This window comes from Caretta caretta, chromosome 2, assembly GCF_965140235.1.
Source record: "Caretta caretta isolate rCarCar2 chromosome 2, rCarCar1.hap1, whole genome shotgun sequence".
In the NCBI taxonomy this organism is placed as follows: domain Eukaryota; kingdom Metazoa; phylum Chordata; order Testudines; family Cheloniidae; genus Caretta; species Caretta caretta.
In genome coordinates this window covers 146,813,775-146,840,885 of record NC_134207.1, presented here as the reverse complement: position 1 = coordinate 146,840,885, position 27,111 = coordinate 146,813,775, and the positions used below count along the sequence as shown (strand labels likewise).

At 46.1% G+C, this 27,111-nt stretch overlaps 1 protein-coding gene across 1 annotated transcript in view; it reads right to left on the bottom strand.

Annotated features, from left to right (window-relative positions):
* Window positions 1–14,191: 14,191 nt before the first annotated feature.
* Window positions 14,192–27,111, bottom strand: part of NFX1 (nuclear transcription factor, X-box binding 1) — a 253,243-nt gene continuing 240,323 nt past the window's right edge. The window contains exon 25 of the transcript XR_007355121.2: window positions 14,192–14,507. The gene's annotated coding sequence lies outside the window, so the exon portion shown is untranslated. The remainder of the gene's footprint in view (window positions 14,508–27,111) is intronic.

Genomic DNA, 27,111 nt, shown 5'->3' with positions numbered 1-27,111 from the left:
TCCAAAAACGAGCAGGTTATTGCTGATCACGGCTGGTAACTAACGCCATAGGGAATCAGCCTCCAAAATCCTTTCCGATTCTCTCCTGGCGATTTGGAGAACTAGCGGGTCGTGCAAAATTGCTAGTCATGAGCAATTCATTCCTCCTCAGTCTCGTGATACTTTCTCATGCAATCATCCACCAGAAAGCCCATTGCATTCTCGCCTCCTCGTGAGGCGGAGATCGGTTCGTGAAAATGACTCGGACTGGGAAACTCTGGATTGACAAGTGCTCGCGTAAAGTCTCCAGCTTCCACCAAACTTTTCCGTTCTCTGCTGGTGACTCGGAAGAAATCGTTTGGTGAACACTTCTCAAAAGGAGAACTTCATCATTGTTTTGTGTGCGGCTGACAACTTTCTCAAGGAATCTTCCTGCCAGCCCGTGGCAGGCTTGTTTGGTCATGTGGTGAGATTGTAAAAATTACTAAAAAATGAGAAAGCAATTGCTCCTCAGGAGTTTCTTCTAAGAAATCGCTCAAGGTGTCCTCGGACAAAGCCATTTAACATGATAGCCCCCGATCATTGGCTAGCTATCGGTTACTGCCAATCACTCAAGAGGAGACAGTTGTGACTGATGACCGCTAGTAAGTAAGTCCACGTTCGAGCATCCTCCAAAAGCCTTTCAGATTCGTTTCTGGCGATCTGTTAAGGATGGGCTCATGAAAAGTCTGAAAGAGGAGAAATCACGTCGCGATTAGTGGTAGTCATTCATGCTTCAGGTAATCATCCTCTATCGTCCCTTCACAGTTGCTGCTGGTGATTTGGAAGCACTCGGTTCGTGAACACGACTAAGAAGGAGAAACTCAGTCCTCATCAAGTCTTCTGAGACATTGGCATGGAATCATCCACGAAAAAGCTCAGAGGAGTCTCTCCTGGCGATTTGGTAGCGATTGGTTCGTGAGCATTACGAAAAATCAGAGAGTGATTACTGCTCAGTGGTAGGAATTCGCAGCTCATGGACCCATCCTCCAAAGACCTTGTCGCTACACTCCTGGTCATTTGGTAGAGACAGTTTGTGTCAATTACTCACAATGAGACAGTCACTGCTCATGAGTGCTAGCGACTGATGTCTCATGCACTCTTCCTCTCATTGCCATTCGGATTCTCGCCTGACCAGGTGATAGAGAGCGGTTCGAGATCGGTTGGAGACTTACTCATCATGAGACATTCATTTTTGACAAGTGCGAGTGACAACTTACCCCAGGAATGAGTCGTCAAAAGGCTTTCGAGTCTCTGCTGGTGATTAGAAGAGGTCAGTTCGAGAAAAGTACTTTGAATGAGAAAGTCACGATTGAGGTGTACGAGGCATAACTATGAGCCGGCCTCTTCGTGAGAGCCCCTAGGCTTCATTTCGCCTCCTACGGTGCAGATCATTTCGTGAAAATTACTCCATCTGTGACAGTCATTCCTCTTCAGGTCTCCTGATCGAGTTCTCGCATAGACTCATCCACCAAAAACCAACTGCATGCTCTCGTGGGGATTTGGAAACGTTCGGTTCCTTAAAATTACCCAGTTCATCATTGACAAGTCCTAGTCATCAAGTCTCCAGCAATCATCTTCCACCAAACGTTTCCCTTCCTGGCTGGGGAGTTGGAAGAAATCATTGCCTGAACGTTTCTGAAAGTGAGCACTTTATCATTGAGATGTGCGACTGGTAACTTTCTCAAGGGATGTTCGGGACATCCGGTACAGCTCAGTTCGTGAAAATTCCTAAAAAAATGAGAAAGTGATTTCGCATTAGGGCTGCTGAGAAGTTTCTCATGGTGTCATCCGACGAAGCCCTAAGGTGTACTTCTGATCGTTTGGTAGAGATCAATTGGCGAGAAGTATTAAAATTGAGACAAGTATTACTGATCATTCGTCGTTATTGACTCCATATGCAATCATCGTGCAAAAGCCTTTTGGATTCACTTCTAGTGAAGTGCCAGTGATCGATTCATGGAAAGTCCAAAGGATGAGAAATCAGTTACCGACCGGGGTAATCGCTCATTTCTCGTGATATCATCGTGCATTCAGCTTCGCTCCTTGGAAGAAATGGGGCTGTGAAAACACCGACGAATGACAAGGAATTCCTCATCAGGGTTTCTAGTCAATTTCTCTTGAGGACACGCGGCATGTTCCTTAGGTGTATCCCCATGTCATTTGGCAGACACCGGTTCGTGAACATTTCCAAAAACGAGCAGGTTATTGCTGATCACGGCTGGTAACTAACGCCATAGGGAATCAGCCTCCAAAATCCTTTCCGATTCTCTCCTGGCGATTTGGAGAACTAGCGGGTCGTGCAAAATTGCTAGTCATGAGCAATTCATTCCTCCTCAGTCTCGTGATACTTTCTCATGCAATCATCCACCAGAAAGCCCATTGCATTCTCGCCTCCTCGTGAGGCGGAGATCGGTTCGTGAAAATGACTCGGACTGGGAAACTCTGGATTGACAAGTGCTCGCGTAAAGTCTCCAGCTTCCACCAAACTTTTCCGTTCTCTGCTGGTGACTCGGAAGAAATCGTTTGGTGAACACTTCTCAAAAGGAGAACTTCATCATTGTTTTGTGTGCGGCTGACAACTTTCTCAAGGAATCTTCCTGCCAGCCCGTGGCAGGCTTGTTTGGTCATGTGGTGAGATTGTAAAAATTACTAAAAAATGAGAAAGCAATTGCTCCTCAGGAGTTTCTTCTAAGAAATCGCTCAAGGTGTCCTCGGACAAAGCCATTTAACATGATAGCCCCCGATCATTGGCTAGCTATCGGTTACTGCCAATCACTCAAGAGGAGACAGTTGTGACTGATGACCGCTAGTAAGTAAGTCCACGTTCGAGCATCCTCCAAAAGCCTTTCAGATTCGTTTCTGGCGATCTGTTAAGGATGGGCTCATGAAAAGTCTGAAAGAGGAGAAATCACGTCGCGATTAGTGGTAGTCATTCATGCTTCAGGTAATCATCCTCTATCGTCCCTTCACAGTTGCTGCTGGTGATTTGGAAGCACTCGGTTCGTGAACACGACTAAGAAGGAGAAACTCAGTCCTCATCAAGTCTTCTGAGACATTGGCATGGAATCATCCACGAAAAAGCTCAGAGGAGTCTCTCCTGGCGATTTGGTAGCGATTGGTTCGTGAGCATTACGAAAAATCAGAGAGTGATTACTGCTCAGTGGTAGGAATTCGCAGCTCATGGACCCATCCTCCAAAGACCTTGTCGCTACACTCCTGGTCATTTGGTAGAGACAGTTTGTGTCAATTACTCACAATGAGACAGTCACTGCTCATGAGTGCTAGCGACTGATGTCTCATGCACTCTTCCTCTCATTGCCATTCGGATTCTCGCCTGACCAGGTGATAGAGAGCGGTTCGAGATCGGTTGGAGACTTACTCATCATGAGACATTCATTTTTGACAAGTGCGAGTGACAACTTACCCCAGGAATGAGTCGTCAAAAGGCTTTCGAGTCTCTGCTGGTGATTAGAAGAGGTCAGTTCGAGAAAAGTACTTTGAATGAGAAAGTCACGATTGAGGTGTACGAGGCATAACTATGAGCCGGCCTCTTCGTGAGAGCCCCTAGGCTTCATTTCGCCTCCTACGGTGCAGATCATTTCGTGAAAATTACTCCATCTGTGACAGTCATTCCTCTTCAGGTCTCCTGATCGAGTTCTCGCATAGACTCATCCACCAAAAACCAACTGCATGCTCTCGTGGGGATTTGGAAACGTTCGGTTCCTTAAAATTACCCAGTTCATCATTGACAAGTCCTAGCCATCAAGTCTCCAGCAATCATCTTCCACCAAACGTTTCCCTTCTCGGCTGGGGAGTTGGAAGAAATCATTGCCTGAACGTTTCTGAAAGTGAGCACTTTATCATTGAGATGTGCGACTGGTAACTTTCTCAAGGGATGTTCGGGACATCCGGTACAGCTCAGTTCGTGAAAATTCCTAAAAAAATGAGAAAGTGATTTCGCATTAGGGCTGCTGAGAAGTTTCTCATGGTGTCATCCGACGAAGCCCTAAGGTGTACTTCTGATCGTTTGGTAGAGATCAATTGGCGAGAAGTATTAAAATTGAGACAAGTATTACTGATCATTCGTCGTTATTGACTCCATATGCAATCATCGTGCAAAAGCCTTTTGGATTCACTTCTAGTGAAGTGCCAGTGATCGATTCATGGAAAGTCCAAAGGATGAGAAATCAGTTACCGACCGGGGTAATCACTCATTTCTCGTGATATCATCGTGCATTCAGCTTCGCTCCTTGGAAGAAATGGGGCTGTGAAAACACCGACGAATGACAAGGAATTCCTCATCAGGGTTTCTAGTCAATTTCTCTTGAGGACACGCGGCATGTTCCTTAGGTGTATCCCCATGTCATTTGGCAGACACCGGTTCATGAACATTTCCAAAAACGAGCAGGTTATTGCTGATCACGGCTGGTAACTAACGCCATAGGGAATCAGCCTCCAAAATCCTTTCCGATTCTCTCCTGGCGATTTGGAGAACTAGCGGGTCGTGCAAAATTGCTAGTCATGAGCAATTCATTCCTCCTCAGTCTCGTGATACTTTCTCATGCAATCATCCACCAGAAAGCCCATTGCATTCTCGCCTCCTCGTGAGGCGGAGATCGGTTCGTGAAAATGACTCGGACTGGGAAACTCTGGATTGACAAGTGCTCGCGTAAAGTCTCCAGCTTCCACCAAACTTTTCCGTTCTCTGCTGGTGACTCGGAAGAAATCGTTTGGTGAACACTTCTCAAAAGGAGAACTTCATCATTGTTTTGCGTGCGGCTGACAACTTTCTCAAGGAATCTTCCTGCCAGCCCGTGGCAGGCTTGTTTGGTCATGTGGTGAGATTGTAAAAATTACTAAAAAATGAGAAAGCAATTGCTCCTCAGGAGTTTCTTCTAAGAAATCGCTCAAGGTGTCCTCGGACAAAGCCATTTAACATGATAGCCCCCGATCATTGGCTAGCTATCGGTTACTGCCAATCACTCAAGAGGAGACAGTTGTGACTGATGACCGCTAGTAAGTAAGTCCACGTTCGAGCATCCTCCAAAAGCCTTTCAGATTCGTTTCTGGCGATCTGTTAAGGATGGGCTCATGAAAAGTCTGAAAGAGGAGAAATCACGTCGCGATTAGTGGTAGTCATTCATGCTTCAGGTAATCATCCTCTATCGTCCCTTCACAGTTGCTGCTGGTGATTTGGAAGCACTCGGTTCGTGAACACGACTAAGAAGGAGAAACTCAGTCCTCATCAAGTCTTCTGAGACATTGGCATGGAATCATCCACGAAAAAGCTCAGAGGAGTCTCTCCTGGCGATTTGGTAGCGATTGGTTCGTGAGCATTACGAAAAATCAGAGAGTGATTACTGCTCAGTGGTAGGAATTCGCAGCTCATGGACCCATCCTCCAAAGACCTTGTCGCTACACTCCTGGTCATTTGGTAGAGACAGTTTGTGTCAATTACTCACAATGAGACAGTCACTGCTCATGAGTGCTAGCGACTGATGTCTCATGCACTCTTCCTCTCATTGCCATTCGGATTCTCGCCTGACCAGGTGATAGAGAGCGGTTCGAGATCGGTTGGAGACTTACTCATCATGAGACATTCATTTTTGACAAGTGCGAGTGACAACTTACCCCAGGAATGAGTCGTCAAAAGGCTTTCGAGTCTCTGCTGGTGATTAGAAGAGGTCAGTTCGAGAAAAGTACTTTGAATGAGAAAGTCACGATTGAGGTGTACGAGGCATAACTATGAGCCAGCCTCTTCGTGAGAGCCCCTAGGCTTCATTTCGCCTCCTACGGTGCAGATCATTTCGTGAAAATTACTCCATCTGTGACAGTCATTCCTCTTCAGGTCTCCTGATCGATTTCTCGCATAGACTCATCCACCAAAAACCAACTGCATGCTCTCGTGGGGATTTGGAAACGTTCGGTTCCTTAAAATTACCCAGTTCATCATTGACAAGTCCTAGTCATCAAGTCTCCAGCAATCATCTTCCACCAAACGTTTCCCTTCTCGGCTGGGGAGTTGGAAGAAATCATTGCCTGAACGTTTCTGAAAGTGAGCAATCATCGTGCAAAAAGCCTTTCGGATTCACTTCTAGTGAAGTGCCAGTGATCGATTCATGGACAGTCCAAAGGATGAGAAATCAGTTACCGACCTGGGTAATCGCTCATTCCTCGTGATACCATCGTGCATTCAGATTTGCTCCTTGGAAGAAATGGGGCTGTGAAAACAGTTTGTGTCAATTACTCAGAATGAGACATTAACTACTAATGAGTGCTAGCGATTGATGCTCCCCAGACCTTCTCCCCCACCGAAACTCCCTCCCAGAGCCTTGGACAGGTGCAGGTGGCGGGGGTGGAGTTTGGGGGGGGCGGGTTCTGGGTAGCAGGAAAATTTATGCAGACCTACCACCCCTGACCCTGTCTTAACCAGGAGCGCATGGCCACAGTACAGGGGAAGAGCCACAGAAGGAAGAGGGGGACTAGTGGCAGAGTGTGGGTGGGGCAACACCTGTTTTTTTGGGATGTCTCAGCCTCCCCCAGCCTGCGATACCTGCCGCTCATGTAACCGGCCTTGCTTCAAAGCTGAAACTGAGAGGAAAGTTTTCGCGGCCTCAGTCCTTCAGAGCTGCACGCGGGAAGGCGCCGCGACCTCAGTTTCCTGCCTCAGCTCTTCCCTTGCCAGCTCTGTGTGCGCGAGCCCCTACCCGGCACGAGCGAAAATGGAAACAACCGCTCCCCCTGGTCTGATCCGCTGACTTGGGGAGTATTTTCCTTTGTACTGATGTCATGTGACTTTGTACCACATTTCACCAAGTAAGTGCTCATGACAACTTTACTGGAGCTCCCAGCTTTCCTGGCCCTTGGTCTCCCGTCTTTAAGCAAAACCTTATGTTACAAAAAGACACAAAAACAGGAATATACATTCCATTCAGCACAACTTATTTTAGCAGCCATTGAACAAAACAGAATCTAACACATATCTGACTCGATTGCTTACTAACTCTTTACAGGAGTTCTGACCTGCATTCCTGCTCTGGCCCAGGCAAAAGCATCACACAGACAGAGAGACCCTTTGTTCCCCCCCCCAGCTTTGAAAGTATCTGGTCTCCTCATTGGTCTTTCTGGTCAGGTGCCAGTGAGGTTATCTTTAGCTTCTTAACCCTTTCCAAGTGAAAGGGTTTTTCCTCTGGCCAGGCGGGATCTAAAGGTGTTTACTCTTCCCTTTATATTTATGACAGGGGGTGTGGGTGAAATTCAGTGGGGGTGTAGGGAAATGCCTGCAGCCACTGGGGGAACTGGTGGTGGTGACTCCATCACAAAGGCTACCAAACATTTCCTTTTCTAACCACTATCTTTCAATTGCTTATGCTTTTGCCAGACTTCGAAGGCTTGAGCTGAAGCTTTCTGTTTGGTCTTCGGCTCAGGCATGGTTCTTTTGGAGAGTATGGTGTTGGGTTGGGTCACAGAGACCCCCTTGAGACTGCCTTCTGATGTGCTGAGACTACCTCTGAACCATTTTCCCTGGAAGCAGTACCCAGTCTTTTTGAACCAGATACGCTAGCCTGCTGCAAACACACACCCAGGTCTGAACCACATCCCCCAAAAGCTATAGGCTTAACTGAAAACAGCTTAAGAAGTGCTCCTGTCTCCAGCACCCAGATACCCAGTTCCCAATGGGGTCCAAACCCCAAATAAATCCGTTTTATTCTGTATAAAGCTTATACAGGGTAAACTCATAAATTGTTCACCCTGTATAACACTGATAGAGAAATATGCACAGCTGTTTTCTCCCGCAGGTATTAATTACTTGCTCTGGGTTAATTAATAAGTAAAAAGTGATTTTATTAAATATAAAAAGTAGGATTTAAGTGGTTCCAAGTAATAACAGACAGAACAAAGTAAATTACCAAGCAAAATAAAACAAAAACATACAAGTCTAAGCCCAATAGAGTAGGAAACTAAATGCAGGTAAATTTCACCCTCACAGATGTTCCAGTTTCACCCTCACAGATGTTCTTTCACAGACTAGACTCCTTCATAGTCTGGGTCCAGCAGTCATTCACACAGCCCGTAGTTACTGTCCTTTGTTCCACTTTCTTTCAGGCATCTTTTTGGGGTGGAGAGGCTATTTTGAGACAGCTGAAAACAAAATGGAGGGGTTTCCAGGGCCTTATATAGTCTTTCTCTTGTCGGTTGAAACCACTTTGTTCTCCTGTGTAAAATCCCCTTTTTGCCGGCACCCAGTGCCGAAAGGCTGAACAACAGCTTGAGTTGGTTCGATACCCGGTGTGCTACACCCAATAATCACAACGGGGTGGAGAAGCAGAAAAGTTTATTTGCAGCTGCAAAAAGGTACAGGGAGAATAAAATCTCAAATCCTGCACAACAGAGCAGGAAGTTACACAGGCTTTTATACATCCTTTTTCCTAGCATACTTATCCAATAGCAAGCTGCCCCAAGTATCCATATAGCCAGCCAATCCAGTTCCCAGCTAGTTCCCCGATTCTCTGTATCATTTGTTAAACTATACATAAAGCTGCTTTATTCAGCATTGTTCTTCCATATCTCCCCTGTTTGGCCTTGCTTAGTTTCAGGCAGTCTGACTCTGCAACATATTGTTGCAGATTCTCAGCATAACTGCTGTGTGTGCCTCCAGGCGGGGGGGGGGGGGGGAAAGACACTTGGGCCTAGTACGCAGAGCTTCTGCGAGTGCCTCCAGGCAGGAGGGGGGGGTAAGGACACTAGGGCCTAGTACGAGGGGGCTTCATCGACACTCGTGGTCTTCCATCCCCTCGAGTTACCTAGTGGCCATGCCCCAGTGTTCCCAACACCCTCAACAAGATGGAGTTTTCAGTCACCTGGGCAAGTTACATGTCTATGAATGAGTCAGCTTTTTGCAGGCCGATGCCATTGTTAGTTTGAACTTTCCCAGGAAAACTCAGATGTGGATTAGCATCTCCCAAAGTCCATTGTCAGTTAAGTGTCTTGATTGGGCACTTACTGGGAATAGTCCTTTCTCAAGAAGTTGACCAAATGCTTCACTGAAGCTACTTAGACTCAACCAAGTACACAGCGAATATTCATAACTTGGAATACAAAAATGATACACTCATACAGACAGCATAATCATAACCAGCAAACTACAACCTTCCCATACACAACCCACTTGGCCTCCTCTGAACAAGACCTGGTGCAACCATAGGACCCTGGTTGCAACAATGATCTATACAGTCACAGTTTATGTCAATAACATCACAAGTATCACCAGGAATGTTTCAGCCACTTTGGAGAATGAGGTTAGGGAAGTAGGTAGTTTTTCCGATGTTAACCAATTTGTAAAGAGCTCCAGAGTTGGGTTAGAAACTTCAAAATTAGTGAGAGTCTTAAATTCAACATGGTTCCTTCTGCTTTCTCCATGAAAATCCTTTTGGCTATGTTACAAGACACAAAAAATTGAACATGCATAGGAGAGCTTGTTAGAGGTTTGCTACCAAAATTAACTTCTATTTATGCTGTCTTTCAGGAGCTCCTGCAGAAGATGCTAGTTGATATAAATGGCTTGTGCAGCTTTGCTGAAGTGGGGAGGGCTAAGGAGGAATGGTGCTCCGTGTGCAGGAGAACTTCATAGGCTTCTCTACAGCATTCACTCAGGAAGGAGATACAACAGCTCTCTCCAAACTTGTCTCATCTTATCCCAGACTAAATCTTCTCCCTAACACTACATGACAACCCTGGGCAGGTACAGACCACAGGCACCAGGTTCCTCCTTTCTTTGGGGTTGCTCAACCCCCTGCTCTGCCCCAGGCCCCGTCCCACCTCTTCCTGCCTCTGCTCCACCCTAGGCCCTGACCCCACTCTACCGCTCCTCTGCTCCACTTCTTTCCTCCCAGTTCCTCCCCCTCCCCTGATCACCCCCCCATACCCGCTCCTCCTCTTGCCCCAGCACCACCTGCATGCTGTGGAACAGCTGATCGCTGTGGGCAGGAGATGCTGGGAGGGAGGGGGAGGAGCTAGTGCTAAGCACCCATTCATTTTTTTTCCTGATATGCTGTCCCTTGGCTGTTTTATGTGCAGAATCCAAATCGTATCCGCTCTGCAGGTGAGATAGGCAAAGGAATGCCTAGTTTCAGAATCCCACTGTGGCTTTGACTGTAACAAGCAACTTGTTAGCTGTGGGAGCAACATGACTGCTTATCTGGCATTGTGCATGTCTACCAGCAGATACCTAGACTGCACGGCAACTTTAGGTGCCGACAGGTTTAGGTGGCAGCTGAGAAGGGGTTTTGAGAATGTCATTGGCACCTAAATGATGGATGTAGGTGGCTAAAGAGGTTACAGATGTAAGTCCTTTTGTAGATCTAGCCCCTAGTTATCAAGGGACGCACATGGCGGGGGGCGCCTCTGGGTAGCATGGGCACCCTGCAGCTCCCGGCCGCCGCCGTGCAATGGGGGTACCCTGCAACTCCAACCTACAGATAGCAGGGGACCCTACCTGCTACCTGTGAGATTGTTTTAATTACATGTATTTTTTGTTATTTAATTGTATAAATATTTAAATTATCATTTATATTTCTTTTCATGTCATTTTTTCTGGAAAACACAAAGGTCAGTAGGCAGGGGGAGCACTGAAGATGCTGTGCTTAGGGGCATGCAAGATATAAATCTGGCCTTGTCTGTCTTAGGTATCTAACTCCTGGAGAGGGTTCATGGCTCAGACTTCCAAGTGGAGGGAGGAGTCTAAGACCCAGATCAATGAGGGTTAGGTGCCTAAGTACCTTCTGAGGATCTGGGCTCAACATTGTAATGCCTAACTTTTAGCCATCTTGCCATGCAATGGAATCCCCTGCTGAGGGTTAGGCGCCCCAGGCTCTTCATACAATGCATTGGGCGGGGGAGTCAGTTGTCTAAGAATGAAATCCACAAAAGCCAGAATGCTAAGGGGGGAACCCACTAAAATAGCTAATAGGATATCCAAAGTGAGGGGTGGTTCCTAAGCCCCACCCTTCAGAGGGAGTTGAATGCATAAGTGTGAGCCAGATGGAAGTGCCTGTCTTTTCTCAGCTGTGAACTTGGAGTTAGGCGCCTAAGCCAATTCTCACAAAAAATGCAGGAAGAGCAGATTCCCCCCAACCTCCCTATTCTGTCCCTCTCAACATTTAGCCCAGTTGTTAGGGCAGTCTCCCAGGATCAATTCCCCTCTCTTCCTGAGTGGAAAAAGGATGTGAACTTGTTTCCCACCTCTTAGAAGAGTGCCATAACCACTGGACAGTGGAGTATTCTGGGCCAGGTCTTTCTCAATCTCTCCTGTTGAAGCTGTTCCACTTTTTTATACCTAATTAAATATTCACGGAGAGGGAGAGTGACTGCACCCTAGTGGTTAGGGCACTCACCTGAGATATATGTTCTAATGCACCTGCTCCAATGCCTATTTAATTATTTATACACAGTGGAATAACTTTAACAGGAGAGGCTGAGACCCACCTGCCCCAGAAAACCCCCTAGCCCAGTAGTTACTGCTCCCTCATGGGAGATTGAAGACCGAAGTTCACATTTCTTCTCCACATTAAACAAAGGGAAAATTGATCCTGGGTATCCCACATCGCAGGTGAATGCCCTAACCCAGTGGTTCCCAAACTGGGGTTCGTGAGCCCCTGGGGGTTCACCAAATGTTACAGTGGTTTCTCGAGGAAAAAATTCCCTAATGGCAGACAGAACTGTCCATAGGGGCCCCAGGCAGCACGGGGCCAGCAGCATGGAAGTTTGGGACTTCCAAGAGCTAAGCAGATGAAAGCAAGCATATCTATCACACTGAGGAGATTTAAACTTCAAGACTCCTTATACAAAATAGAAAGGGAGGTGGATATTTTTTGCTGTTTTTAAAATTAAATAGGCTGCTAGTGTTGTTTTTAAATTATTATGAAGAACAAGTTTAAGCTTTGTTGTAATGTGCATTGTTTGCCTGGACTGCTCAAGACCTGAATGCTTGTGTAGGAGGAACTCTTTGAGTTGGCTTCTTAAATACCTTCGTGCTGTTTCACATCTGATACTCCTTGATGAAACATAGGAGTCAGAGATGCCAGTACAGGAGGGCAACAAGGGTCACGTGCCACCCCAACATTGGCACCCCCCCATGGGTCCCTCCCTTTTTTTTCCAGCAGCCCCCATGGACCCACACACACACTTTTCCGGCAGTGTCCTCCCCCCCAGACCCCGGGGTGTACAGGGGCTTCGCCCCCACACCCCTTGTTTCTACTGGTGCCTCTGATAGGAGCCTTGTCTTATAACAGACTTAATCAAAAGTGATACAAGCTACAAGTGAGATCTTGCAAGAGTGTTGCCGTTTTCATAATGTAATAAAAATACTGTAACAATAAATAATAATTAATAAATAGTGTGTAATAAGCATGACATAAAAACAAATGTTATATTTCCAAGATCACTGATTCTATCATTTGTGTTTAGATAAGGGAGAAAATCCCTGGACATATTCCTTTTTAGGAGGGGGTTCCTGAGACTTTTTAGTGAAAGGGATTCATGGGTTGTTAAAGTTTGGGAACCACTGCCCATTGGTTAGCAATGGTCTAAAAATTATAAAGGGGACACTTCGTCCAGCTGTTTTGTCATTGTTTAGGCATTCTGTGACACAAAATTATTACGCTTAATTCACCATTTTGGGCTTTTTTATCCTCCATATTGGTTCTCCGCCTTGTTGGCACTCTGTTGTTAACCCTTGTTGTTAATCTGATTGGGCGAGCCTGGGAAGATCTGCCTAGCAACCGAGATAGTGGCCAGAAACCTAGAAGAAAAATGGAAAGGGTCACCTGACCTCAGAAAAAATCTGCCCCTTGATAGAAGCGTACTTCAGGGCTCTGCACAGTACAAAGGGTGCTATCCGCCCCAGTGGCTGCCTGTGCTTGCCTTCAATTTCATCAAAGAAGATCAGAAGTAAGAAGATCCCACAATACCTGTTCCTGACACCTACTTTGTTCCTGTCGCCTTCACTGTCGTCCTCGCTGTGGTTCCTATTTCATTGGGCGTGTGTATTTCCCCTGGTTCCAGTTTCAGCTCCCTACAGTTTATGTGAAAGATTGGTGAAGTAAACTGTTTGCTTAATACCTTTTGTAACACACTTTTGTTAAGTCCTGGGTCTGGGCTTCATGCCTATTTGGGTGTTAACCACTAAGTGTTTTATAAGTGTTTTGTTTGTACCCTATTTCTTGTGTTATTTTTAAAGTGTTTGTTCACCTCCTCCCTCTGCCAGATAGAACTAGGACCTGCAGGCGTAGGTCAAGGGGTCAGAGCAGTGTGTCAGACTGCTGGCACCACGGGTTCAAATCATGTGTGTGCCAAAGTAGCCAGTGTCTCAGCCTCTCCTCAGAGGTGGCTCATCTCTCTTCCTCAATGTGTGTGAGTCTGTGTGTGTGTTTGTTGATCTCCCACCCTCCCCTCTCCGCCAGGTAGAACTATTCTCTTCTGGGGTAGGTTAAGGGGTTGCAGCAGTGGTTTCAGGCTGCTGGCCTTGTGGGTTCAAATCATGTGTGTGCTGTAGTAGAAATCATCTTGGAATCTCTTCACAGGTGGCTCCTCTCCCTTCCTCAGTCTGTGTTTATTGACCTTCCTCCCTCCCACCTCTGCCAGTTAAGTTTAGGCCCTGCAGGCGTAGGTCAAGGAGTCAGAGCAGTTGGGCCAGGATGCCAGCCACACAGGATCCAATCATATGTGTGCCAGGGTAGCCATCGTCTCAGATTCTCCTCACAGGTGGCTCCTCTCCCTTCCTCACTGTGTGCGTATGTGTGTGTGATGTTCCCCTCTGGTGTTATCTGGACCAGAGATCTGCTAGGTCCCTCCAATCCTTTACTCTGGAAGCCAGCCTTACCCTGCTCTGCTATGAGAACCCCCACTCCTGGGCTGTTCACGCACAGCCTCTGGCACGTAAGCTGCTCCTTGGATTATGCAACTGAATGACACTAGACAATATGTCTGGTCCCAGACACAACCGTAGGAACCTCCATCTTGCAGTGTCCAGTTATCCCTGCTGAACACTGCAAGCTTATATGAGTTTGTTGATTTAACAAAGAAATTGATATGTACCAGGCTTGTTATCCCAAGGGAGTCTCTGGTACATTTCAAACCAAACGCACTGCTTCAGGTAGAATAAACAAACAGATTTATTAACTACAAGAATAGATTTTAAGTGATTATAAGTCAAAGCATAGGTCAAATTTGGTCAGATGAAATAAAAGCAAAATGCATTCTAAGCTGATCTTCACACTTTCAGTGCCCTTACAAACTTAGATGCTTCTCACCACAGACTGGCTGGTTGGCCTTCAGTCTGGCTCTCCCCTTTGATCAGCACTTCAGTCACTTGATGGTGATGTCTGTAGATGGAGGTGAAAGAGAGAGGAAGAGCATGGCAAACATCTCTCCCTTTTATCATGTTTTTTCTTCCCTCTTGGCTTACAGAGCCCATACAGAAGCAAACACTGGAGGGAAAGAAAAGCCAGTGACTGATTACATGGGACAGCATCAAATCTTGATGTTTTTGATCACAAAAAGTATAGGTGTTGCTAAAATCTGTTTTCCTTCCAATGAAACCTCTTTTCCCCAAGCTTCTTTGCTGCACAAAAATTTTTGGCTGGGGGGTAAAAATTTTGGTGAAAAGTTGGTTCTTTTCGAGTAAAAGCATCCTCAAAAGAGTGATTGAATCATTTTCTACCAAAAATGGATTTTTCCACGAAAATATAATTTTACACTTTCCCTTTTCTTTGGCAAACACAGAATTATCAGATTTTCACTTTACGCATATTTTTCAGCGCAAATTTGTTCGTACACCTAAAAATCGCACTTGACAGCTTATTATTTATGTTTTCTTTTGAGCAATAGGTTTTTGGGGTAGATTTAGTTTGAATAGCTGATTATCTTTCCCCAAAGAATTTGATTATATTTTTGATCAAGTTTTGGCCGAAATGAGTTTTCCTTCGAATGCAAACTCTTTCCCCCAGGATTTCAACTGCCAAAATTATTTCTTGAAAGAAAAAATATAAATGTCATGAAAAATTAATTTATTCATGAAACACTTGATGAAAAATTGTTTTTCCGTCAGGAAAGAATTTTGGAGGATGAGTCACTAGGATTCACTTCTCGTCATCTGGTACAGATCTGTTTGTGAAAAATAATCAAAGTGAGAAATTCATGATTGACAAGTACTAGAGAGAAAGTCATACCGCATCAGGTCTCCTGATATATTTCTCATGAAGTCATCCACCAAAAAAAAATTATATTATCTCTTGAGGACTTGGTAGAGATCGAGTAATTAATTACACATGGAATCATCCTCCAAAATCCTTTCCTGGTGATTTGGGGAATCATCCACGAAAAAGCCCATAAGGTGTATTCCTGATCGTTTGGTAGAGATCAATTGGCGAAAAGTACTAAAATTGAGACAAGTATTACTGATCATTCGTAGTAATTGACTCCATATGCAATCATCGTGCAAAAGCCTTTCGGATTCACTTCTAGTGAATTGCCAGTGATCAATTCATGGAAAGTCCAAAGGATGAGAAATCATTTACCAATTAGGGGTAGTCAGTCATTCCTTATGAAATCATCCTCTATAATGCATTCAGATTCGCTCCTTGGAAGAAATCGGTTGTGAAAACTGCTAATAATGAGAAAGTAATTCCTCATCAGGGTTTCTAGGAAATTTCTTTTGAAGATACTCGATATAGTCATTAGGTGTATCCCCATGTCATTTGGCAGATACCGGTCAGTGAAAATTTCTAGAAATGAGCCAGTTATTACTGGTCACGCCTGGTAATTATGCAATCATCCTCTAAAAGCCTTTCCGATTCTCTCCTGGTGATTTATTAGATATCTGTTTATGAAAGGTCTGAAAGATGAGAAATTATTTACTGATTGGGGTAGTCAGTCATTCATCATGTAATGATCCTCTGTTGTACTGTCAGATTCGCTCCTGGTGGTTTGGAATAATCGGTTTGTGAATATTACTAATAATGAGACATTAATTCCTCATTAATTCCTCATTCTGATACATTGTAATGGAATCCTCTATTAAAAGTCTACTAGGATTCTCGCCTGGTGATTTGGTAGAGATTGGTTCGTGAATAGTACTAAGAATCAGACACTTATTACTGATCACTGGTAATAAATAGTACCTCCTGGAATCATCCTCCAAAGACCTTTTAGCTACACCCCTGGTTATTTGGTATAGTTTGTGTAAATTACTAACAATGAAACATTCATTTCTAAAGAGAGCTAGCGATTGCTGTCTCATGCAATCTTCTTTTAAAAGCAATTCGGATTCTCACCTGATCATTTGGTAGAGATCAGTTCTAGAAAATTACTCATGAGAAATTCATTTTTGACAAGTACTAGTGATAAATTTCTCTTAGAATCATTCACCAAAATGCTTTCGATCCTCTGATGGTAATTTGGAAGATTTCAGTTTGTGAAATATACTAAAAATGAGAAATTATTCATTGATGTGTGTGACAGATAAATTTGAGATGGAATCTCCCTGAAAGCCCCTAGGATTCACTTCTAGTCATATAAGGATCAGTTCCTGAAAATTACTCAATATGAGGAAGTCATTCCTCATCAGTCTCTTGATATATTTATCATAAAATCATAAACTGAAAACCAATTTATCTCTTGGGGATTTGGTTGAGATTGATTTGTAAACATTACTAGAAAATGAGAAAATAATGCCACATCAAGGTTTCTAATAAATTTCTTTTAAAGAGAGCTGACAAATTCATGAGGAGTGTTCCCATATCATTTGGTAGATATTAGTGCATGAAAATTACTAAAAATGAAACAGTTATTACTGATCACTGAACTTAACTCCATATGGAATCATCCTCCAAAATCCTTTTCAATTCTCTCCTGGTGATTTCGAAAAAAAATCGGTTCCTGAAATGTACTGAAAATGAGAAATTATTCATTGATGTGTGTGACAGATAAATTTGAGATGGAATCTCCCTGAAAGCCCCTAGGATTCACTTCTCGTGATATGGTACAGTTCATTTCGTGAAAATTACTCAATTTGAGAAAGTCATTCCTCATCAGGTCTCTTGCTATATTTCTCGTGGAATCATCCACATAAAAACCAATTATATTCTCTCTTGGGGATGTGATAGAGATCGATTCATGAAAATTACTAAAAATGAGACAGTTATTTCTGATCTATGCTAGTAATTAATTACTCATGTAATCATCCTCGAAAATCCTTCCCTGGTGATTTGGAAAAAATTACAGTTCATGAAAATTACTAAGAATGAGAAATTCATTCTTCTTCAGTCTTCTGGGAAATTGCACATGGAATCATTCACCTAAAAACCAATTGCAGTATCTTGGTTATTTGATACAGATCGGTTCATGCAAATTACTCAAAATGAGAAAATCATTATTTTCATGTACTTGTGATAAAGTCTCCAGCAATCATCTTCCAACAAACTTTTCCATTCTCTGCTTGTGATTTGGAAGTAATCGGTTCGTGAAAGTTTCTAAAAATGAGAAATTCATCATTGATGTATGCGATTAATTAATTTCTGAAGGAGAATGCTCATACGATTCACTTCTGGTTAAGTGGTGCAGCTCAGTTAGTGAAAATTACTAAAATAATGAGAAAGAAATTCCTCATCAGGGCTTCTAAGAAATTTCTCATGGAATCATCCGACAAAGCCATTAGGATTGTCCCCTGATCATTTGGTAGGTATCGTTTACTGAAAATTACTAAAAATGAGAAAGTTACTACTGATCACTGCTAGTAATTAATTCCACATGGAATGGTGGAATTACAGATAGTCTTAGGGTTGCTATGGATTTGTGCCCATGCCATGGTGTTTGCGTTCCTACAGCTAAGCCACTTGGATGCGGGATACTGTTTGCCTCTTTGGTAGACCACTTTGAATTAGGGTTATTGTTTCTGTCAGTAGCGCTCCCTGCCCGAAGTGTAGGGTTCCTATGGGTAGTGCCCTCCTCTCTAGGGTTAGGGGTACTGTGGGTAGGCCACTTGGCATTAGGGTTAGTGGTTCTAAGGCTAGGACTTCTCTCTCTAGGCCATTTAAAAGGAGGATGGACAAACACCTGTCAGGGAGGATCTAGGTTTACTTGGTCCTGCCTCAGCGCAGGGGGCTGGACTTTTGTTCTTGAGGTCCCTTTCAGCCATACAGGTCTATGATTCTGTGTTGATTGGTATGTATTATATTGCCCTCTTTTAATTCTCTATCAAATCCTCTATCATCCTCTCCCTTATCATCCCTCAGATTGATGTCAGGCTGAGAGGCCTATAATGACTCTGATCATCCCATTATACCCAATTTAATACCAGCTGCCAAGTAGACTTAGCTGAGAGAAGAGTACATGCTTCGGGAGGCGAGTGTCAGGCATACGTACACAATGGGCATTTGGTATTTCATGACCTGCACTTCTATACTACTGCTGCTGGCTGTAGAGAGAATTTTTTAAAAAGCCACTAAAACTCTATTTGAATCTCTCATTACAAGTTGCAACACTGACAGATCCTTGTGCCACACACCGGCAGCAAGTGTGATGGGTCTTTGCTATTTAGCATTTAGCCCTTTGGGTTTACTTCCATGTTTTTATGAAGTTTAATATCTTTTTAAATAAGGACGAAAGAGTGTGGCCCTGGCTGGCGCAGCCAAAACCAAGAGAATGGGGTGAGATTCTGGCTGTTTTTTGGTAATAAATAGCAGCTAAAAACTGCAGGAGAGGAACAAAAAGTTAAAAGACAGTACACCTCTGAAGCAAAGGGAGGGGGTGAAATGTACAAAAGAAGCAATGCCAGAAACACTGAGCCTTAAGATGGCTCTGAATAATCAAACTGCCACAATGTTAAACCTTGGGGTAAATGCTCGTGAGTAACCCTGTAAAATATGTATAATGTGTATGATTTGGGGGGGAAAATTTTAAGCATGCTAAAAATGGTAATTGAAATCAAAACTCTTGTTCAAAGGGCTCATGGCAATACTGTCTCTCAGCTTTTACCTGTGAATAAACTTAAAGTCTGGCATAGCAGACAAACCATTACAAACCTGGTCTGTTGTACAAAAGGGGAAACTGATGTACACCACTTCATGCATTTCATGGAATAACTCACTAGTCTGCCTATAGAACAAAACAAAGGGTTGGGTATATGGAATCTGGGGGACAGTGGGATAACCAAGAACTGATAAGCCAAAATATAAAACTTCAGCAGCAAATCAATGAGCTACTGGCACAGCAATTGTCTGTAATCGCAACGGGATGGTAGAGGGCAGCAGAGGTGAACCTGCGGCTAACTCAATGGACAAGAAACCTCATGACATGGGTGGAGAATGGCTTCAAAAGGCTAACTTGGGAAGGGGAGGTGTGTATGGGAATACAAAATGCTCAACTAGGGGGCTAGCACCTGTGTAATAGTTACCATGGTACCTTGGCAGGGGATGGCAACTAAGGTGGTCCCCATGAGTCCTATGGAAATAATGAGACAGTGAGGAGCTCGCTGGGAACCACTTGTGGGATAGATGGGAAGGATGGAATGGTGTAAAATGGACAATAATTCAGTTAAGTAATAGTTTGTCCAGAGAAAATATTTGAAGGTGTCCCTCCCAATTGCCAGGGAGGGGCAGAATTAATGGCCTGTTGCCAATGGGGGCCATTTGGGGTGATGTATATGGGTTATGGGGTGTTTTGCTGGGAATGTACACAATACTAGGGGGCAAAATTACACCAGCACATGACCAAGTTACACACATCTACACCTTGCCATTGGGACTTTGGTACACAAATGGAACTGTGGCACTCATTGCTGTGAAAAATCAAACCAGCGCAATATTATCTGATTCCATACCAAGCAGTCAAGCTGGTTTGGAAAATACCCCGTTTTTTGTGTGAATATCCAGTGGACTTATGATATGGACAAGAGCACATGAACACTGCCGAAGCAGCTCACTGCAACTGCCAACACCTGGACACATTTAAAATATACACTCCAGAATAGTGTTACAAGATCTTAACCCTGTCAAAGGAGGAGAAGCAGTGTTTCTGGTGGTGGCCTGGATGTTGGACTATATTACAATGGTCAGGGCTCACAATATTACTGTGGATCATTATGGCTGTTGGCCTATTATTAAGTAACTGCTCTGCAGCATCAGAGCTGGGAATGGGACACTGGGAAACAAGGCTCTCTGGCATCAGAGTTATGGTATACATGTTTGGTGGAAATTAACCCCAATAAACATTGCACTGCCTGCATTTTGGACTTCTGGTCTTCTGCTTTCTGCCTGTGAGACAAGAACCAGAGGAGAGGTTGAAGGGAAAGCCCTCTAACATTCTCCATGAGGTATTTCTGGAGATGAATTTCCTGCCCTTCTCTGGTATGGCTGGGGAACTATTGGCAGATACTGCACCTTGCCATGATGTGGGCTTTCCCAAGACAGTAGAGGCAGCGCTGGTGGTCGTTGCTGACTAAGAAGGACTAAGACGAAGACAGGAAGTGCTGAATTTGAAGCCCAGAGTTCTGGGCGTAGTCCAGTACCTGAGCGGGGAACGGGAGTGGTTTTCCCCCTAAGGGAGTAAATCTAAACACTAAGATCTATAAAACACTAACTACACTATAAACTATAACTCCTGCACAAAGTGTTAAAACTATTTACAGAGCTAAATCTAAAACAAACAAACAAACAAACAAACAAACAAAAAAACAAAACGGTTGCCCACCTTTTGTAACTGTTGTTCTTTGAGATGTGTTGCTCATGTCCATTGCATTCTAGGTGCATGCGTGCCCATGTGCGCGGCCATTGGAGATTTTTGCCTTAGCAGTATCAGTAGGGCTGGCCGTGGCGCTGCCTTGAGTGCTGCGCCCATGCGCTGGTATATCAGGCACCACTGGCCCTATGCCCTCTTGGTTCCTTCAGCTCCAACAGAGGAATAGGAGGGCGGATAATGGAATGGACATTAGCAACACATCTTGAAGAATAACAGTTACAAAAGGTGGGTATTTTTCTTCTTCAAGTGCTTGCTCACGTTGATTTCATTCTAGGTGACTCACAAGCAGCATCAACGGAGGTGGGCTCAGACTTCACAGTCTTGCAGCTTGCAACACAGCTCTGCCAAAGCCAGCATTGTTTCGAGCTTCCTGGTCAGTGCATAATGCGATGCAAACGTGTGGACCGATGACGAGATAGCGGCCATACAGAGCTCTTGGATCGACACCTGTTCCAGGAAGGCTGCTGATAATGCGCCTGTGCCATCGTTGAGTGCGCTGTCACGCTTGCTGATGGGGGCATCCTTGCCAGCTCATAGCAGTGGCAGATGCAGGCTATAATCCAGGATGAGATTCTCTGGGCAGACACTGGATGACCTTTCATTCTGTTTGCCACTGCAACAAACAATTGCATTGATTTAAAGAACAGCTTTGTTCTATCTACGTAGAATGCCAATGCCCTCCTAATGTCCAGGGTGTGAAGCCTGCGTTCCTCGTCAGACACATGGGACTCTGGACAGAAGACCGATAAATATATGTCCTGGCCAGTATGAAACTGAGAAATGACCTTGGGTAGAAACGTCAGATGTGGGCGCAGCTGGACGTTCTTGTAGAAGACCATATAGGGTGGCTCCAAGGTGAGCGCTCTGATCTCAGACACCCTGCAAGCTGACGTTATGGCAACCAGGAACGAAACCTTCCAGGAGAGAAGCAGGAGGGAGCAGGAAGCCAGAGGCTCAAAGGGAGGTCTCATGAGCCTTGACAGCACAAGATTCAGGACCTGGGGGGACTGGGTCCCGCACATGTGGATAGAGGCACTCCAGCCCCTTCAAAAACCACACCATCATAGGATGGGCGAAGAAAAACCTGCCTTGGAACAGAAGATGAAATGCCAAAATGGCGGCCAGGTGAAACTTGATTGAAGAGAGGGACAACCCTTGGAGTTTGAGGTGTAGCAGATAATCCAATATGTCCTGCAGCTAGGCCTGCTTGGCCCTAAGACGCTGCTATGAGGCCCAGCACGTGAACCTTTTCCATTTAGCCAGGTAGGTTTCCTGGTGGAGGGTTTCCTGCTACCCAGCAAGACCTGTTGGACATGGGTCGAGCACGCCCGCTCATCCATGCTTAGCTGATGTTGATAAGGAGGACGAGATCATCACACAGCCAGTGGCCCTGGGTGTTCAGCTTGCCCAGGCAGGTCCCCAAGCCCAGATCTGAAGCGTCGGAGACCAGGGTCAGCGATGGGATTGCGAAGGGAATTCCCTGCAGCACCAACTTGGAGTCCAACCACCAATGCAGGGAGGACGAGACATGGTTCGGCACCCTGACCACCCAGTCCAACCTGTGTCTGTTGGGGATATAGATCAAGGCCAGCCATACTTGCAGAGGTTGTAGATGGAGTCAAGCATGGGTGACCATGTACATGCACGCAGCCACGTGGCCCATCAGACATAGGCAGGTGTGGGACGTAGTGAGCGGGTGGCTCTTTAAATGGGAGATCAAGTCCGACATGGCCTGAATATGTGCTTCCGGAACGAAGGCTCTGGCTCCCGTGAAGTTGAGGATCGCCCTGATGAATTCTATGTGCTGGAACGGCGTTAATGTGGACTTTTTTGTTTTATTAACAGGCCCAGATCATGGCAGGTGGAACTCACCAGATCAAGGCTCCTCTGTACCTGCACCCGAGACCTGCCCTTGATGAGCCAGTCATTGAGATATGGGAAAATCTGGACCCCTCAATGTGTCAGGTAAGCCACCACTGGTGCCATGCATTGTGAACATCCTTGGGGCCAAAGACAGGGCAGTGCCGTAAAATGAAAATGGCTCCCGCCCACTATGAAGAAGAGGAAATGCCTGTGACCCGGGAATATGGAAATGTGGACATAAGCATCCCGTAAATCGAGAGGATGATGGAGACCAGGGAAACCATGTGGAACTTCAACTTCTTGAAAGACTTGTTGAGGCAATGGGAAGAACTGGGACTAGAACACCTTCCCTTTCCTGTCCCGAGGACCCTCCTCTACCACCTCCAGCCACAGAAGTTTCTCAGCCTCCTGAACGAGAAATTGCTCATGAGAAGGGGAGGGGGACAGAGGGAGGGGTAGCCAAAAATTGCAGGGTATAGCCCAGATATACCGTGTCCAGTACCCAGCTGTCCGAGGTGACCCGTGACCAGGCTGAACAGTAGCAAAGAAAGATGGTTGAGGAAAAGGAACAGTGGATCCGGGGATTGGCTCCAGACTGTTTTGCCAGGCCAGGCTGTGCAGGCGAGCAGGAGGTAGAAGGGCGAAGACGACTAAACCGAGTGTCTCTGTCCCTTTTTCTAGCAGACCCCAGACAAGGCCTTGGTGGCAGAGGCGGCTGGAACTGCTTATGAGCGGACTGCGGCGTGTACATGCCCAGCGAGCAAAGGGTGGCTCTGGTGTCTTTCAGCCCATGCAGAACGTTCCCATTGAATGGGAGGTCTTGGATGACGATCTGCACCTCCTTGGGGAGTTTGGTGGTTTGAAGCCAGGAGCTGTGCCTCATTACCATCGCAGACGCTACCACGCTAGCTGCCGCGTCCGCCGCATCCCATGGCATTTGCAGGGAGCACCGGACCACCGCAGAGCATTCCTGTACCAGAGTATCAAACTGTAGGGCCAAATCCTGCAGAAGGGACTCCTTAAACTTACGGAGGGAGTTCCATAAATTAAAGTTGTAATGGCCCAAGAGGGCCTGATGGTTCGCCACCTGAAACTGTAAACTGGCGAAATAATAAATTATCCTCCCACACAAATCCAGTCATTTGGCCTCTTTATTTTTTGGGGTTGACCTGGATTGTGCCTGCTTTTCTTTTTCATTGGCTGCTGAGATCAGCAGCGAGCCGGGGGAGAATGGATATACAAGTATTCAAAACTTTTGGCTGGGACAAAGTATTTATTTTCAGCCCGTTTTGAGGGGGGATGGAGGAAGGGGTTTGCCAGATGGACGTGGCAATTTTGAGGACCCCGTCATGCACCAGTAGTGCGATGCAGGCCGAGGTAGAGGCCGAAAGGATGTTGAATAGGGTGTCCATCAGCTCAGCCATCTCCTCCACTTACGGTCCCAAGTTCTCAGCCACCCGATGAAGCACGGCCTGGTGATCATTAAAGGTCATCCGGTGGACTGGCTCTGGAGGGGCATGTGACTGCCTCATCTGAGGACAAAGGCTAGGACTGTACCGCAGGCAGGGGGCCCTTGTCCTCCTCCTTCGTGGGGGAGGGCGGCTTAGGAGTGGGGTCACATTCTCCTCAGCCTCGGCTTCTGGGTGTGCTTCCTGCACCGAGCCTGGTGCCATCAGTGCTGACAGCTGTTGCTCCGAGGCAGCAGCCGACGAGTGGAGCAATGGCTACATAGCCATGACCGGAACTCCCCATGCGTTCCAAAACGGTCACTGCATGGGCCACTGACCCGGCTGCCACTGCGCTGTTGCTGTTGTCTCTGTTGCCCAGTCGTGCTGTTGGGTTCTAGGCAAGGGGCTAAACCATCCCTCAGTACCGGAGGAACCACCTTCCAGGGACCACGGAGGGGCTGCAGATGCCTGGGTCTGCTTAGAGACCCACAGTTAACAGTGGAGACTGGTGTTGGTACTGGGGAGACCAGAGGCGGGACGGAGAATGCTCCCGCAGCATAGGTGACCTGGATCGGTGATGAGACGCAACCGACGGGGAAGCAATCGGTACTGGTAGTAAGGGGATCTACGCCTCCCTCTCGGTGATAGACATCGAGATGAAGGGGACCATGATCACAGTGCCGATGATCGCTGGGAAGCCCCAGATGATTTCGGTGGTGGATCCGGTGACCGGTGGTGTGGAGGTGGAGAGTGCGTCATTGCCTTGGGGATCAGTGGCACTCCACTGCTATCTGAGGAGTTTTATTGGCTAACTTGCCCTCTGAAGGAGCCTTTGCTGAAGCCTGCAGCCCCTGCTGCGTCGGCGGCCTTTGGTTCCTTGATGCCACGGGCGTATGCAAGGGCATCGGTGCCGGCAGGGGATACTGCTCACAGGAGTCGGAGGAGGACCTTTCATGGGGCTAACGTCCCCAACAGGAGAAGGCCACGGGACTCTAGACTATAAGGATGTCCCTAGGCAGGTCTTTTGCCCGCTGCCGCATGGTTCTTCTTTCCTGGCCCCAGGGAGCCTTGTTTCTTGTTTCTCTTTTTCAGTACTGGCGACAGGGAATGGCGCTGAACGGAGCTTGGTGCTGGGGGTGTACTTCGCACTGATGCCAAGATGCTTGGTGAATCATGCCGAGACGGCTTGGAGGCCGGACAGAGGGCGGACTCTATCAGAAGAGCCCGGACTCTATCAGAAGAGCCCAGTCAAATGTCCAGCTCTTTCAGCTTACTGGGACAAAAGTTTTTGCAGATTCGGCACTTGTCTTTTACAAGTGCCTCCCCCAGCACTTGAGACAGCTGCTGTGGGAGTCACTAAAAGTCATAGGCCTGTTACAGTCTACGCAGGGCTTTAACCCCGGAGACTGGGTCATGCCCCGCTAGGGGCAAAGTCCCGTTGGGACTCTAACTACTAACAACTAAACACTTAACAGGTACTTAACACTAACTACTGAAGAATCAACTATATACAAAGCCTTAAGGCATGCAGTCCAAAGGAGAAAAAACCACTAGGCCTTGCTAAGCAAGGAAAAGCGCTCCGACTAATCACCACGGACAGTAAGAAGGAACTGAGAGGGAGTAGGGCCGACTGTGCTGGATATACCAGCGCACGGGCACAGCACTCAAGGGGGCACCATGGTCAGCCCTTCGGATAAATCTCTGACAACCATGCACATGGGTGCGCACACACCTAGAATGGAATCAACATGAGCAAGCACTTGAATAATCTTATTTTGTAGGATAAAGCTGAAGCTACAGACACTGGAGGTTCCAACCCAGACCATGAGGCGGTGAGAAGGAACTGGAGAGTGAGTTGGTTGGCCTCCCCTTATCCTCTGGGTTGGAGGCACGAGATGAGCCAGGGCGCATGTGTAGACCAATGAATCATAGAATATCAGGGTTGGAAGGGACCTCAGGAGGTCATCTAGTCCAACCCCCTGCTCAAAGCAGGACCAATCCCCAATTAAATCATCCCAGCCAGGGCTTTGTCAAGCCTGACCTTAAAAACTTCAAAGGAAGGAGATTCTACTACCTCCCTAGGTAACGCATTCCAGTGTTTCACCACCCTCCTAGTGAAAAAGTTTTTCCTAATATCCAACCTAAACCTCCCCCACTGCAACTTGAGACCATTACTCCTTGTCCTGTCCTCTTCTACCACTGAGAATAGTCTAGAACCATCCTCTCTGGAACCACCTCTCAGGTAGTTGAAAGCAGCTATCAAATCCCCCCTCATTCTTCTCTTCTGCAGACTAAACAATCCCAGTTCCCTCAGCCTCTCCTCATAAGTTGTGTTCCAGACCCCTAATCATTTTTGTTGCCCTTCGCTGGACTCTCTCCAATTTATCCACATCCTTCTTGTAGTGTGGGACCCAAAACTGGACACAGTACTCCAGATGAGGCCTCACCAATGCCGAATAGAGGGGGACGATCACGTCCCTCGATATGCTCGCTATGCCCCTACTTATACATCCCAAAATGCCATTGGCCTTCTTAGCAACAAGGGCACACTGCTGACTCATATCCAGCTTCTCGTCCACTGTCACCCCTAGGTCCTTTTCCGCAGGACTGCTGCCTAGCCATTCGGTCCCTAGTCTGTAGCGGTGCAATGGTCACGACATTCAAATTTGACGACTCTGGGCACATGGTGTGCATGCATAAACCACAGTGGAATACAATACGGGGGTCATCACTCAAAAAAGGATCACAGATTGTGAGACTTGTGATAAAATCTTGGAGTTAGCAAAAAATTATTCTTAAATGCTACATAAATAGCAGATAATCCCCTCTCTCTCCTCTCCTTTTGGTATGGAGCTCCCCCCCCAAAGTGTTTGTTTAAAAATGTTGACATGGAGGAAGAAAACTGCACCTGACATTTTAGAATTTGAGGCAAGGCCTCCCCCCCCCGAGATGTTCCATTCAAATATTTGCCTCCCTACAGCATTTT